The following is a 17,116-nucleotide window of genomic DNA, read 5'->3' as shown; positions in this document are numbered from 1 at the left end:
CTGTGACAGATTAGCTAACATTCAGTGGGAGCTAACTTCTTGTGGAACAGAGTGAATTTCACTCTTCAAGGAGCACTTCCTGTAAACACCTCTGTTCCCTCCTTAGTTTGCCTCCTTGAGTCCCTCACTAATGGCTGAGGCTATTTTCTCTTTGCAGGGAAGGTTTGCCCTCAGAGAGCTAAGCATTCTTTCTCTGCCATTCGGCCCTTGGCCTGGCCAACTGGCGCCCTTGGTAGCTGGGGTCAACTGACCATTCCTACTGAATTGGCTGAATCCTGTCCTTAGGACTATGCAGCGCCCATTAATTAAGGGTCAGGTCAAATGGAGACTATTCGCAACCTACAACAACTGGCTAGTTAATGGAAACTGAAGTTTGCCAGAATTAGTGCAGGGAAGGAATTCCAATGGGAAAATCCCCTATGTGAGGACAGTCATTCTGTGGTTAGCAGAGAGAGCCAATGTGAAGAACCCAAATCAAAACAACTCTGAAGAAAATCTTGCCAGCTTTGAATGCTCAGATTCTATTCTTGAACTCTCCCCCTTTCTAAGGACTTTTCATAAAACGGAGTGACCTCAGTCTGCCTGTGGTGAATGCTTGCTGGAGTCCAGTGTGACTTCAGGGAGGCAGCTGGGAGGAGGGCACATGAGGGCGAGGTGTCTGATGGAGGAATGTGGACACCCGAAGTCCTCAATCACCATCAGCTTATTGTCCATGGAGTTGAATTTCTGATTCATCAGATGGGATGGCTCTTCCTGAAAGGCCAGATCATTTTCAGAATATTCTGGGTCTACCAACACAGCTGCTGGAAACCATGTTCCTTCCGATGAATGCGATTTTGAGCCCCTGAGCCATTTGCAGACCACAGAATGTTTGTGTTTGGAGCTGCCCACCCCCTTCCTCATTCACATGCAAGTCTCCTCCAGCCTGAGCTCTTATCGGTTTCTCTGGGTAAGTAGTTCTTTCCAAATTCCTTCCCCTCTTTGTTCACTCACACAATGGCCTTTGTAACCAAGAACAAAGTTAGGAGCAGGTGACAGATTATTTTTAATGCTGCCAAGACAAGTGGCTCTTTAATTTTTGACATTTTCTCTCTCTAAGCCTGCCTTTATTCTTTGCAGATGGGGTGACTCAGAGCCCTCCATCAGAAATCCTCACACCATGGCAAGATTCAGTCCAAATCTTTTTCAGACACCGGTCAGTCCTCACGTGGTAACACTCTGTGGAGTAAAGTAGAATTGCTGGGTTTTAAGTTACTTGTTGTGGCCGATGATTGGGCTTGACTAGAACCAACTTGAAGAACCAAAATCAAAACAACTCTGAAGAAAATCTTGCCAGCTTTGAATGCTCAGATTCTATTCTTGAACTCTCCCCCTTTCTAAGGACTTTTCATAAAACGGAGTGACCTCAGTCTGCCTGTGGTGAATGCTTGCTGGAGTCCAGTGTGACTTCAGGGAGGCAGCTGGGAGGAGGGCACATGAGGGCGAGGTGTCTGATGGAGGAACGTGGACACCCGAAGTCCTCAATCACCATCAGCTTATTGTCCATGGAGTCCAACTTGACTTTTCCCTCTCCTCCACTCATTTAATCCTTCACCAGGTCCTATCTCCTACCTCCAACACAGCCCTCGGATCCTTCTACTTCTCATGATTCCCATGAGCGTGACCCTAGCGTGGCCACCATTATCCTCTGGGCGACTGCTCCAGCTCTGCATTCATCTCTGGATCTTCAGTGTTTCTTTCAGCCCATTTTCCATGTAGCAATCAGACTGATTTTCTTATATGTGGAGATATTCTCCCACTGTTTCCTTACTTAAAATACATCACTACCTTTCCATGGTGGGTCTTTTTTTTTTTTTTTTTAAGATTTTATTTATGGGGTACGTGGGTGGCTCAGTTGTTAAGCATCTGCCTTTGGCTCAGCTCAGGGTCCTGGGATCGAGCCCTGCATCGGGCTCCCTGCTCGGCAGGAAGTCTACTTCACCCTCTCCCACTCCCCCTGCCTGTGTTCTTTCTTTCACTGTCTTTCTTTCTCTCTCTCTCTCTCGTTGTCAAATGAATAACATCTTTTTGTCAAATAATCTTTTTAAAAGATTTTATTTTATTTTTTTTTAAGTTATTTATTTATTTATTTGATAGGGAGAGAGAGATCACAAGTAGGCAGAAAGGCAGGCAGAGAGAGGGGGGGGTAGCAGGCTCCCCACTGAGCAGAGAGCCCGATACGGGGCTTGATCCCAGGAATTGAGACTCCTTCAGAATTCAATATAATTTAACCAAATGATCTCCTTGTCTCTTGGAGATTGAATCCAGAGAGGAGAGATCCCACCTCCTGGGAAGAGCAGGCAGAGTGCTAGGGAAGATGTACTTGGCCTGGTGAAAAAGGATGGGGACACCTGTGCTGCCAGGTGGTTGGAAGGAACCTTCTGCAGTCACGATCAAGCTATTGGGTGTCAGAACCCAACAGCTTCCCATTTTTCCTTGTCTTTCATGGAGATCTCCAATCTGAACAGCTTTGCATGAGCAGTGTGGAATTCAGAGGCAGACCTCTGGGTACCTATCTAAGCTCTACCACTCACTGTGAGACTTTGGGCAAGGCAACTCTCTCTGCCATGGTTTCCTATCCTAGTGAAAACAAATGGCACCTGCTTACCTCAGTTAGCTATTCTTGCATCATAAACCTGTTCTAAAACATAATGGCTTCCGAACCATTTATTTTAGTTGGGTTGGATTCAGTAGGTCAGTTCTGGTCATGGCAGGACCCGCTCCACCTACGGTCAGCTGGCGGGTTGCACGGTGGCTCTGATTCCAGTGGTTCGCTGGCAGTTAGGGCCCCCAGCTCTCCTCCATGTCGTCTCTCATCCTCCAGCCAGCTGCCCCAAGCTTACTCCCATGGCAGAGGCAAGGGTGCAAGAGAGAGAAAGAGCAGTAAGCAAGGTCTCTTGAAATCTAGGCTGGAACTGGCCTGTCCTTTTGCTGACCACCTTCTAGAGGCAAGAACAAGTCATGAGGCCAGTTCAGATTTCGAGGGATGTGAAATGCACTCCATTGCTTCCTGGATATAGAGCAGCCATTGATTAGGACCACCGATGCACTTAATCCATCATAGGATCTATGGGCTGTTGGTGAGGATTAGGCGAGAAAGTACGTGGGAAGTGCTTAGAACTGAGACTAGCACTTTGTAAACTCAAGAAGTTTTTCTCGTTTTTATCATAGTAATCCTTTTTTAAGTGCATCTTTAAGAAAAATTATAGAAATTAGAACAACTCACAGAAAACTTCTTGATAATTTTTTGGTGTATTTAGCTACAATAATCTTTTTTTGTGGTACTGGAAGGCTGTCTAAAGTTGGCATCTGAGCTCCTCATTATGCTCTTAAATGCAGATTTATTGTGAGGATTAAATAAATTAATGTATGCAAAATGATTAACTCAGCATCTGGAATGTAATAAGTCCTAACGAATGGTGGCTATGATTATTCTATTATTGCAACAGGGTCAGTGACTTGGAAAAATCTGCCTTTTACCCAGGCTCACTTTGTCGCCCAAAACTAATACAGATCGGCTTCAAATGATGCTGAGAACTCAGATCTAACAGGTGGTTCATGCACAAAGTAGAAGAAGAACAAAGCTTTAGGATGGAAATTTTCTCACACACACGTAAGTATAATGAGCCTCAATACCTTCATTATGTGGCTTCCCAAGATCAATCCATGGCCAGTCTTCTTTTATCCTCCCCTACTTCCTTTCTTTTGGTAGTTTTTAGAAGCAAATCCCAGATGTCACATAAATACTTCATTTTGTTTCATTTTAAGGAAACATAACCACCATATTATTGTCATGCCTGTATCCAAATTAACCCAATTCTTAAATACTATCTAATACCTAGTTCACAATAAAACTTCTCCCATTGTCCATCAGAGTCAAACTAGATGCATATATTGTGTAAGAAACCCAAGTGTGTTTTACAGGAGGAGACTTTTGTGCAATTCCTGGGGCAGCCAGAAAGGGCGGGTATTATGCAAGTCCAGCCTGCCAAGGACATGAAATGGGCCGGATATACTCTATAGGTGCAAACCAGTGTGGTTTCCTGAGCCTTTTCTGCATCTTCCAGGGAATGTTAATGGTACCATTCGGTGTGTCCAAAGCCACATTGATTTAGAGCTATTCAGAAAGGTGCTCACTAGAGTTGTGGTGTGATGTCCCAGTAGTGGCCAGTGGTTAGCTTCATCAATCTTAAGGTCATTTGAAAGAATTGAGACCTACAGCGTTAATTTGACACCTGAAGTCTTGGAAAGACTAGAAGCAAAGAAGCTGCTTGTGCTGAGGAAGGCCCCCTGCAGTGCTCTCAGATCGGCAGATGGCGGGTGGCCCCAGGCTAAGGAGAATTTAATGTCAGGCTGTCACACCGAAAATCAGATTTATTTCTTAACATTTTAAAATTGTGTCTCTGTAAGGGTTTGGCTCTGGTAGTCAGGACTGGGGAAAAGAAGAGAGGATGCCAAACACCCTTCGTGTATGTTGGTCTGAAGGAGAGAATCTTAAAAAACACAAACAAACTCTTTACTTCTGTATGTGTGGTATGATTAATGGGGAAAGATCTTGGTCTTTGGATAAAATAGATGTATGTATTTATACATTCATTCAATACCTAGGCTAGAAACCAGACAGCTATGCTGACTCCATTCTCTCCCCTCCCCCCCACATGTAATAAATCACCAAATTTGGCCAGTTTGACCTCAGAGTTTCCGGAACTTGTCTGTTTTTCTTGATCTGTACAGCCAACGACCCACTTCGGGCTCTCAGCTCTTGCCTCATCTACCGTGATCTCATCCTAGGTAAGTTCATTTACCATATTGCAGCTGGAGTGAGCCATTTAGAACACGAATCAGACTACGTTACAACTCTCCTTTAAAGCTTTCATTGGCTCCTTCCTTCTTTTGCAGACTTTCCCTACTAGCATGCTGGGTTGGGTTGCAGGTGGACAGAAGTATCAATCCCTTTAGTTCAAAGGGTTGGGAGTAGGCTCATTTATTCCCCCCGTACTTCCTGTATTCCATACCATGATGGGAATATTGCCCATGCCCCCCACCCCCACCATATTCTGTGCCATGATGGGAAAAGGCTTATGGAATAAAATCCAAGCTGCTCAGACCTCTGTCCTCTCACCGGCTCCGCCTCCTGCAACTTCCGGCCTTGTGCCGTTCCAATATGGGGCGGTCTTCAGCTTTCTGAGAGTCATTCTTTGCTCATGTGGTTCTTTGCATCTGAAACATGTCTTGACCCCTTGTGTGTCTTGCAACCGTTACTCATCCTCCAAGATTCAATTTAAGAATCATTTATTTCGGGAAGTGTTCCTAACCTTCAAAGTTAGGTCAAGGGTTCCTCTTTTGTGTCTTCCGTATTCCTAACTATGGCATATTCTTTTACCAGATCAACTTACCATATTTGCTAAGTGGTGGTTTGTTTTTGTATCTGTCCCTCCTCCCTCTCTTACTGTTTTTTGAGGACAATATTCATCATCTAGAAATTCTTACTGCCTGCCTGGCACAGTTGCCTGGCCCCCAGTAGGTGCTCAGTAGAAAAGAAACACCAGGGACTCTATGGAGGACAGCTATGATAGTCCTCTGCTAGAAGTTTAGCTAAAAACCCTGTGCTTTCCTGCCCTTTGCTAATGGGGTCTGATCTAAATTGTCCACCAGCTTTGGCTCATGAGGTCCAAAATATCAGGATCCTCAAGTCAGGATCATTAAAAACATATTGAAAAAAATAAAAAATAAATAATGTTGTTATATAGTAGAGAAATATAAAAATAAAAGTGCCTACCAAATACAAATGAATTAAAATTGCCATTCCAACTAAAAAACAAAACAAAACAAAGCCAAACCCCCAAAACCTACAGTTGAACACTGCTCTCTCAGCAATCTTACTGTTTTTAACAGCAACGGATAACAAGAAACACGGCATCACAAGCAGGGAGACAGAGAAGGGAGAATTGCTGCATTAGAAAGGAAATGGTCCAACACCAGTGCACACCGTGGTTTACATCACCACCGCTGCCGCCCCAAGGATTTAGTGTTAATTCAGTTGTTAGAGTTTGTAGGCTATTGGCTGGTAGAAAACTACCATTTCCAAGATTATATATGTATATAAATAGACTGGTACAGAGTCAAGATTAGAGAGAGATGCTGTCATTTGTAAAGACCAAAGGTTTGTAAAAATCTCACATCTTGATCTTGCAAACACACCCATACATACACACTCACATGAGTTTGGGGGCCATGCTCCCTTTAGAACCATGATTTGTGGGAGACCAACAGCTGTAGAAATGTTCACCCAAGATTCAGTGTTTAGAGGTCACTAAGATGGAAATGTCTTCCTTCGGTAACTCTAATAGGACACCATGGTTAGGTCACAATGGCCTATTTACTTTACTTGTCATCGCGGGTGGGAGGAAGAGAGGCAGTGATGCCTCTGGATATTTGAGTGAGAAAGAGGACAGAGAAGTTACAGCAGTGATTTTGATAATGGGCCCTCTTGGTAGGGAAGAGTTAGCTTTGACTTGACGTGTGTTGTATACTGTGGGAAGGTGTAATCAGAGAGCGTGTCTGTACGCCATCTGCTATGTACAACAGATCCTTACGGTGTTAGCAAGGGAAGACGTGATCATCACAGCCTAACTCATTTGTTTGATTTCAGGGACTCAAGGGGTTTGCTGATGTTGGAACTAGCTAGGCTTTCTTCAAAATTAACTAATTTCAGTATCCAAGAACTGAAATGCTACAATATGTTGGGGAAAAAAAAAATCTGTCTTAAATAGAGCAAGTGGATGGTGGCACTACAAAAAAAAAAATCTTATGGATATGATGGGTCACTTGACCCCAAACCTTATTTTCACCCTAAATCTTACTCCACACTACAGAATTCTGCTTTCTCCACGACTGGGTACCTGATAGAGATGGCCCAATGACTGTGGCTGACATCTTTCAAGATGGAAGAGTTTTGATGGTGTGTGTGTGTGCATGCTTAGCTATATTATCATTCATCACAAAGAGCTAGAGTATAGCTAGAGTACAGTGTATACGTAAATACACATATTGCCTGTCTACCTAACATGTATACATACTTTACATATATATGTATATATACACATAATCTTATTTTTAAAGATTTTTAAAACTTATTTGACAGAGAGAGATAGAGAGTGAGCACAAGAAAGGGGAGCAACAGGCAGAGGAAGAGGGAGAAGCAAGGAGCCCAATGAGGAGCTTGATCCCAGGACTCTGGGATCATGACCTGAGTTGAAGGCAGACGGTTAACCAACTGAGCCACCCAGGAGTCCCTATATATACATAAACTTAAGAAGATACAAAACAAAGAAGAGTAATGCATTGAAACATATATCATGAAGTCATGAGTGAGAAAGGCATGCTAATGAGGCATATGCTAATGGGCTCCTCAATCATTTACTGTGTATTTTCTTAACACCTAACTGCGTTCCAGGCTTTGTTATAGACATTGAGGTTCAGGGCAGACCTGGGGTTTACATTCTAGTAGGAGAGACAAACAATAGCCAAGTAATCCTATCACAAGATCATCTTAGGTAATGCTAGGTGCTGTGAAGAAATAGGTAATGAGCCGCTAGACTGGAAAATGTGTATGGTGGTTTTATACAGGACTGTCAGGAAAGGCCTCTTGGAGACTTCTTAAATGAGACCCAAGATGTGCAGTTCTTTAATTATATCCCCCTGTTATTATACAAGATCCCCACCCGTGTGACGGGAAGGTGTGGGATAGGAGAGTGTTCTGTAGTCTTAGTCCTTTGGTGAGCCTGAGGCTGTGACCTTCACAGGTGCCCCTTAGGCGAGGTAGAATGGTCAGAGGGGGCTGGAGTTGAGTGGGGTGGGCTCTGATAAAACCCCAGCAGGTTAGGCTCTGATGAAATCATTTCTCTTGAGACTGGCCTTGTTAGGAAGAATAGGGTGTTCTGAGGCCTATCAAAATGGCTACTGTTTCCCTTCCCACTGCAGGAAGCATGGGGGGATTTTTCTCTGTTCTTCTATTTATTTATGTATGTATTTATGCATTTATTTTTAAAGATTTTATTTATTTATTTGAGAGAGAGAGAGCAGAGTGAGAGCACAAGCAGGGGGAGTGGCAGGTAGAGGAAGAAGCAGGCTCCCCCCTGAGCAGGGAGCCCAGTGGGAGACCTGATCCCAGGACCCCAGAATCATGACCTCAGCCAAAGGCAGACACTTAACTGACTGAGTTAAGTGGACACCTGGACACCCAGGTGTCCCAAGGTTTTACATTTTAAATGGAAATAAGTTATTTATGTTGGGGACAAAGACAAGATTAAACGGCATGCTCCTGATAACTTTGAACATACTACAGAGACAGAAAATTTATGGTAAAAATTCTCCACATGTCACTGCCTTGTTGTATGTGGCGATTAGCATGGTAACATGGGATCAGAACAAGCAGGTTAGAAGAGGACCCTTATTTGCTGATGGGGATCACTGCTCATGGGGAGCTTGTGCAAAGCCTCCCTGATTTGTGAGGCAGGCGAAGTGTGTTCCCTGGGTAGGCTTTATCCATGAGTGCTGGGAGCATGGAGAACACCTCATCCTGCCTCCTTCTGCAGACAGCCCACCATGGCTGTCGCAGGCTGGTTAGGTGGCCCCCAGTGATGGGTTCATTCAAGCAACCATATGATTGCCCTCAGAATAATCTGCCCTCTGTGGGTTCTTAGAAGTCACATCTTGGAGTCTGCTGAAATCATCTTTACGGTAATTTGGTTGTCCTACCGGTAGAGGATGTTTTCCTTACCTGACTAGGTACTCCTAGGAAAGTTGAAGTCATTGAAAAACCTGCATTTGTACAAAGATGTAGACAAGCAATTGCTGGGTAAATTTGATTTGCACAAAGATCAAGTGCCGATTTCCAGATGAGAGCTCTGTTTTATCTCAAAGAGTAGTTTTCTTTTTCTTTCTGAGTTATGTGACTATGGTCCCAGTGATGCATTTCACTTCTCTGTTTGTATCCTGCAGACTAATTTAGCTTTAACTGTTCCGAGTGACAAGTATTCCATCATCTACCTATAGAAGTCATTTTGCAGACTAATTTTAGTTCTTGCAGTCACGTATTTGTCTAAATATGTCCTTTCTCATTTTAATTCCATTATTTCTTTATTCTATTATTCTCCTTTGTTATGTTAAACCTTCCTGTAACATTTTAGGAAATTATAATGTTCTCTCGTCAGCATGTTCTGGCATTATAGATTTTCTTCCTCTGAGTTCTGTTCATGATCCACCACCCCAATTTGCAGTGAACGTAGACATTGACCCCACATCTTCTTTCCAATGTAGGCCCATAATAGGGCTGGAGGGGACCCATGCCACACAGAATGTGGGGCTGCAAACCTGGCAGAGAGTCGGCTTCCATGATCACGACTAAACTCTGAGGGCTCAAGGGAAGAATCCCTCCTGGCTTCTTTAAGCTTCTGGTGGCTCCAGGCATTTCTTGCCTTGTGGTTATACTATTCCATTCTCGGCCTCCATCTTTGCATCCTGTGTTTGTGTCTTCCCTTTCCTCCCCTCCTTCCTTCCTTCCTAATATCCTTTCTTCCTCCTCTCCTCCCTCTTCTCCTTTCTTTCTTTTCTTTTTCCTCCTTCCCTCCCTTCCTTTTTTTTTGTTAAACTAGGCTCATGCCCAGCATGGAGTCCAATGCAGGGCTTGAACTCATGACCCCGAGATCAAGACCTGAGCTGAGATCAGCAGTCAGATGCCTAACCAACTGAGCTACCAGGTGCCCTGTGTCTTTTTTTTTTTTTTTTTAAATAAGGACACTTATCATTGGATTTAGGTCTCATTTGAGTAATTCAGGATGATTTCACTCTGAGATCCTAACTTAATCTATGAAGATATAGAAGGTCATCAATTAAGATCACCTTTTCTAAACAAGGTCACATTCACAATTTCTGGGGGTTAGACATGGACATATCTTTTGGGAGGCCATGATTTAACACACTACAGTGGTCATCTCTCTCCCAACTTGCAGTCTTGGCCCCAAATTGCTACCATTTAGAAACATAACTGAAATTTAATCATTATACCTCTAGCAGACCCCTATTAAAAAGTCAGATATCTCTGAGAAAGGTCGTTTGAACATTTAGTGCCCATTAGTACAGGGTAGAGAGCAGGATCCTGGGGGAAGGGGACAGACAAGGCCAATATCAGTAAAGCAATAAGAGGCAAGGATGCTCTGGTACATCGGGTATTATGGGGTAAAGGACCAGACTGTGTTCAGTTGAAGACCTTGTACCCCAGCAGAATGAACCCATGAAAGTGCACTCCCATTGGGAGGCAAAGGCAGAGTTTGACCCTTCCTAATTTTGTCCCAATATGGGACAGTCCCATATCAGTCCCAATATGGGGCCTGAATTCACAATCCAAAGATCAAGACCTGAGCTGAGATCAAGAGTTGGATGCTCAACCGACTGAGCCACTCAGGTGCCTCCTAATTTAGTGTCATATTTATGCTGTGCTCCCCTGCCTGGACTGACCACCTGACCAGGGAAACTGGCCACATTTCTGCCCTCATGTCTTGGTTCCTGGAGCATCCCAGAGCAAGTGGGAAGCCTGCAATGGAACCGAATTGGGTCTTTAAGCAAGAATAGGATGTCAATAGCCATTTAGTCCATCATGAAACATAGGTCTGTGAGTTGAGAATCCAGTGCCTAACTAGTGGAAGAGTCTATGGGCTTCTAACTCCCAGGTGAATGTTTCTCCTACTACCTTTGGTTATCTCTAATGATCTCAGTGAATTTTAGGAATAGGTTTCATGTTTACAAACCTTTCAGTCAGAATTGGGCTTTCTTTCAAAAAACAGTTGACATCACAAAATCCCACATTTGTAGAGATTCCAGTGGTGTACACTACTGCTTGCCCCCCAGGGCTTATGGCTTTGACTTCTCTATTATATTTCAACAAGACATTTCATAGTGAATACATGAATGAAAGAACAAATAAATAATTTACACCAACCTTCTCTTTCAGGATTTTATGTGTTTGCCCCATGTAAGATCCGATGTTAGCAAACAGCCCTGGGGAAGGGACATCTCACTTATGCCTCTTCTTACTGAGAAGTGGGAACCTCAGGTCTACTAAGAGAATTGTCCATGCAGTTTGCTCCATGAGACTGCGTAGAGCAGAGCGGGTAAGTTGTGTTCTGGAACCAGACAGTCTGGGTTCCCATTCTGATTATTCCATTAATTCACTGGGGGGCTTGGGGGCTAATTACTTAATTTCTTTAGAACTCAGTTTTCTTATCTGTAAAAATAGAGAGGAATAATAGTGCTATCTCTTAAGGCTGTCGAGAGAGTTCAAGAAAACTTGGAGAGTGTGTTTTCAGGAAGTTGTTGTTACAGCTTCTTTCAGAAGCAATGCTTTCCATAGAGAGTCAGTCAAGATCAGATGGGTTGGAAAGACAGGAAGTATATGGTCAATACCCTGCCTTCTGGGCTGCGGTAGGGATAAGGAGATGACAATTCTTTATTAAGGGTCCAATTTTGCGAACCTGGCTCTCCCCCTAAACATTTACTCCCTGTACCTCTCCAGGCTCTGAACCTGCCTCGCCGATGATCTGCTCTCCATGGAGCCTTGCTCTATGTGCACTGGTATTACAATGAAATTCATCATTAGAAAGATTTCCTCCAGGCTCCCCAAGCACATGGTGTGGCAAGTTGGTAATTATGTGTGTTGTTTGGAGTGTGAGGTATTCTAAAATGAGAAATGTTGTCAACTTTTTAGAAGTGAGGGCTGGTGTGGAGATTACTCATGACTGTAATGGTTTCCAAATGCAAATTGAACATCTTTCTTTTGATCCTGAATGATGGCAAGAAGTGAACACGGATCTTTGATCCCATGCCAGTGTCTAGAGAAATTATGAGGTCTCTGGGATGGGATAATAGACCCTCATCAAGACTTCTAGCTTTAGGAAATTGTTTAATCTCTATTCTCAGTGGCTACAGCGTTGAGGCAGCTGTGACTACAAGGTCCCAAGTGCTATTGAAAACAGCTCATCAGTTCAGAACAAAGCTGATTATGCAAATTGTGCATTAAGATGCGGCTCCAATTTAATTTTACTCTGTAAATAAATATCCCATTAACACCCATCTGTTGAAAGTCAGGTAAGACACTCTCTAAGACTGTATGGCTAGAGTTCCAGCGAATGCCCTGTAAAAACTGACGGGGGCAGGGGGAGGGATTAAGACATACAAATTCACTATGTAGAACTTCAGTTTTTTTTTTTTTTTTTTTTTTTTTCTTTCAATGGCGAGTCAGCTATAAAATCAATTTAGAGCAAGAAGAAACTCTGATTGGCCAAGAAAGACACTGCATCTATTTCTGGTCCTGCTCTTCCGAGGGCACACGAAAGCTTTCTCTGATTGCTGTCACAGAGATCAATAATAATTATGGCTCACCAATTCCCTCCCAAAATAAAAACATTTCAGCTGATGAGAAGCGAACACTAAATTAGCACCAGCTCTTTTTGCTGCAGGGCAATTTACCCAGCCAGAAACGCCACTTGTAAGAGTTGTCTTTGCTGAATGGGTGCAGCTGGCCTCTTGGAGTCTGGCGTGGTGGAAAAACCCACCCCGCCTCTGGACGGAACCGGAACCGGAACCGGAACTGGAACCGCCAGTGGGATTGCAAGGAAAGAGGCAAGCTGCCTCCCGAGTGCTGCTGTCTTTTCTCTGGTCAGACCGGTAACGAGCCATGGCCCAGCAGCTTTAGGAAGAGCTTTTGGTACTTCTACAGCGGCCTTTTAATATCAGTTGCTCCTCGGGGGCATAATGCTTGGGTATTGTTTGCTAAGATTTTGGTGGGGATGAATTGCCAGTCCGCTGCCTTGAGGTAAGAACCGGTTGTATTTTGGGGCGGTGCTGTTTGGTGGGGGTGATGGTACAGGTAAGAGACAAGGGGTGGGATTGGTAGGAGGTTAAGGACAGTCCAGGTACTGACCCATCATGGCTTATACACTGTGATCCTAAGGTGCTGTTTTCTAAACTATTGGTCATGTTTCCTGTAGAAATGACCATTGCATGTGGCTGGGGGCATCTCTGGAAGGATGTGAAGGGTGTCAAGCAAGGTACTAAGCCCCAGGCCACCAGCATATATGGTGCTTTGCCCATATTGCAAAAAGAACCTCTGAGTAGAAAAATTTCACAAAGGGGTCCCTTCTTTCCAGCTCATGAAGCCCTGAGTCAAGGCCCATAGATTCAGAAGAATAAAGTACATCTCTCCTGTACCTGTCTGTCTAAAATATGCCTCTTCCCCCAAGTATGAGACCTGGGTATCTGCCCCACAATTTGTACCACAGGGATGGGACCGAGGCTAGCTCCTCCCCTTTTCTTCTTACTGTCTTGAAGGTGGGCATGATACTGAAGCTAAGCAGCCATCTTGTAACCATGAGGCAATAACATTTTAACCTGCTTAGGAAGGTGGAAGGAAAGATGGGTGGAGCCTGGGTTCCTCATGACTTTGTTGAGTTGCTACACTAGCTCTAGACTAACTACTTCTGAATTCCTTGTTATATGAGAAAGATAAATCCTTATGTTAAACTGCTGTTAAGTAAATGTTCTGTTATTGCCAAAATAACCATAATGGAAGAAAGGAATGGGGAGCTAGCAGATAGGTGAATGGTGGAAGAGTCTGAATTTCTGATTCTTGGCGAACTCGTCTTCAGAGATCCCACTCAAGTGAATGAGGCATTATGGTGACTGTCAGCCCTAGAAGTAAAATATTAGAGGTGGTTCTGTGGGCAGGAGTGAGGTGAAAACTTGTCAGCATGCATGGGAACTATATAGCCAAACGAACAGCTCCAGCACTGACCACTTCTGCAAGCCATGGTCCTTATGAGACCTGTGGTCTGAAGTGTCAGAAAGGCATAAAAGAACTTCGTATCCTGGCTTCTTCTCTTCCACAGAAACACACACACATACACATACACAAAAATGGTTATAGACAAGGTCATGTTGCAGGAACATTTATTCCTCTGTGTTGCCTTCCTACTATACGTCTTGCCTCACCTTCACCCAGACTGGCTCCTGGTGTCGTCATCCTTCTTCGTTTCTATTAGAATAGACTAGGTCATGCTGTGGTTATTGGTTGCTTACACTAATAAAAGGTTTTCTCTTGCTTATGCAGCAGTGCCTTTGAGGGGAGATGGGGGGCTGTCTCTACATCATAATCATTCTTACCCTAGGCCCTTGACCATCAGAAGTAGCCTTGTCTGGCACATTCCCAGTTGCTACAGCAGAGGGGGAGAAAGCTCTAGGCCAGCACTGTCCAGTAGAAATATGATACAGGCTACCTACATAAGTTCACATTTTCTACTAGCCACATTAAAAGCATAAAAGGAAGGTGATGATGGTGAAGTTAATTTTAATAATGAATTTTATTGATGCCAACATTATAATTTCAACACATAATTAATGTAAGATATATTAGGGCTTTTTGATATATATTTTCCTTTTTGGATACAAGCTCTTTGGGATCCAGTGTGAGTGTTTCACACTTCCTGCACCTCTCAGTTTGGACCAGCCACACTGTAAGTGTTCTGGAAACATCTGTCGTGATTGGCTACCACCCTGGGTAGCAAGCTCTCAGGGTCCCTTTCGACAATTACTTCCTTAATCTAGAAGTGACTAACACACATCTCTTCTGCTCACACCTCACTGGATAAAACTGGTCATGTGGCTCCATGCAACCACAGGGAGCCAGCAGGGGTGATCCTTGTTTGTGCCTTAACACGGAGAGATGGGAATGGTTGACAAAAAGCAGGCATGACCAGCAAACCCTTCTCACAGCCCCTCACTAGGACACCCCGCTGGTTGGTGCCTCTTCTAGTGTCTGTTTTGACTTGACTCCATTGCTTGCTTGGCCACGAAACGAGACAGATAGGCCAAATATCACAGGATAGGACCCAGAAGGTGTGCCATATTATTTTTAGAAATAGAAATTTCTTGGAAGTGTGAGGTAAAATACTGATGAATTCGGATGACTGGGAAGGCCAGAGGCTAAGGTGCGGGAGCAGAGGAAAGGCCCTTATGGAGCAGAAGACATTTTTGTTCATCTTTCTCATTTGCCAATACTGTTAGCTTCCTTGCTGACTGCCTTGTTGCTGGCGTCCCTGAGCTACCCGCCATCTCCCAGGACCCCACAGCTGGGAGCCCAGGAACAGGATGACTGCCCATTATGCCCTATAGAAAATAAGGTGATATTTAGTTGCTAATGTTTTTTATACTGGAAGCTCTTGGAGGTCTGGACAACAACGTACTTCTTCCTGAATTTCTGTTACTATCTGGTTTATAGTAGATGCTGAGTAAATATCTGAATGAATGAATTTTGTGTTAACTTTGACAGAACTGTGTCGTGCACTGTTTGTCTTTTTAATGGCACTGCAACGGAGAGCAGAGCTGGCCTTCATGCCAACTGGATGCTGCTGTTGACGGCACTGGGAAGTCATCGCCATGCCTCCTGGGAAGGACCCTTCAGGTAGTCAGTAGAACATGTACTTTGTAAACATCCATAACGTGTGGATTTATATTGTTTTAAAACATACATTTTATTAATATTTGGGTATGGGGAGGCCAGTAGATGAGGAGATGACCGCCATTGAAAAGATAGCTTACGACTATCTTTTCACGGTTCCAAAGAGGAGGCAGGCGTGCCATGTCATATAGGGAGGGCCACCTGGGAGAACACCACAGTGGGTCAGGCAACAAGAGGGCATGCAGGGAAGATGCGGGCAAAGCATTTTTATCGTGGTTCCTGCAGGAAATGCAAGGCAAGGCACGGTAAGCCGGCTTAGGATTGGCTAGTTTGAATAATTCCAGCTCGTCCTGGGGTGCGGGCGCCATCCTTAGTCATCTGGTATATGGCCGTATGGTGACTGGGACAAGGAGATAGTAAGTAGCCCCGTAGAGAGAGTCAGAGAGGCGGCGGTGGGGGTATGGGCTTAGGATTGGTTGGTTTGCAGATAAAAGACACACCTGCAGAGGAGTCCTTTCCTGCCTCTGAGAATTGGCTAGCCATGGGAGGGACAGTCCCTCTGGGGTCAGCAAAGCCCCAGATGTCAGAGCAACAGAAACACAGAAAATAAAAAGGCATTATTAATACATATATAAATGGCTCTATTGAGTTCAAAGGTGGCATTTCAGTCTCTTAGGGCTTAATAGAAAACTGAAATTATATGCCCTTTTAAGTTTTCTAAAGTGGTTCTGATCACTTGTCTGGATATTTGAAGGGCAAAAATGCAAGTACAGAAGTTAGAGACCTGAGCTTTATTGTGGTTCTAAGTGGATCCCCTGGCATCTCCATCCTTGGAGAAGAAGTTTCTGAATTTTTGGATTAAAAACAACAGAGATGTGTATGCAACTGGAGAAGCTGAGTGGGACAGAGGACGCAGGGAAGATTAGCTGCCTGAACTTTCCAGCATGGATCAGGCTGCCAGTGCTCCACATTTTGAGTATCATGTGATGGCTCCCTAGCACCATGGAGAGTAATTGGAAGGCTAGCAAGGGAAGAGTGGTACTCTTGAAGCCTATGGTATTCGTGAGCACACTGAGCTCCGGGAGTTCCTCCAAAGTGTCATGGGCTTTTGTGACAGTTACTTGGAAAGTCAAGGGGGACTGAGTGTCACCTGAAAAATGTTGATGTGCCATTTGGTGTGCCTTGAGCTTCCCTATTGAGCTTAAACCCATGGTCATTTGATAGAATGGAGCCCCGAGTCCAATCAGAAGTTAAAAATTGTCTCCATTTCAAAATGTCTGAGTGTCTCAATATGTCCTATTGAACTGGGGGCCTTGTATGCTATCCAGCAAGGAGAACTCTTAAAATGATGGTGTCTAGACCAAGAATGATGATAGCCATTCATGGCCAATAACCAATAGCTGATATTGGCTTGTGAATCAGCAAGCACCAGGCAGATGCCTGTGTGCAGCTAGTGGTGACACAGTGCTTTATAGTGAGGTCCTGCCAAGGCATTTTCTTCAGAATGATTATAGCAGAAATGCTAGCAAATTCTTTGGAGCTGGAAGAAAAATGTATCTAACATCT

Source organism: Mustela nivalis (genome assembly GCF_964662115.1).
Source record: "Mustela nivalis genome assembly, chromosome: 15".
Taxonomy (NCBI): Eukaryota; Metazoa; Chordata; class Mammalia; order Carnivora; family Mustelidae; genus Mustela; species Mustela nivalis.
Note: the sequence above shows the minus strand (reverse complement) of the source record.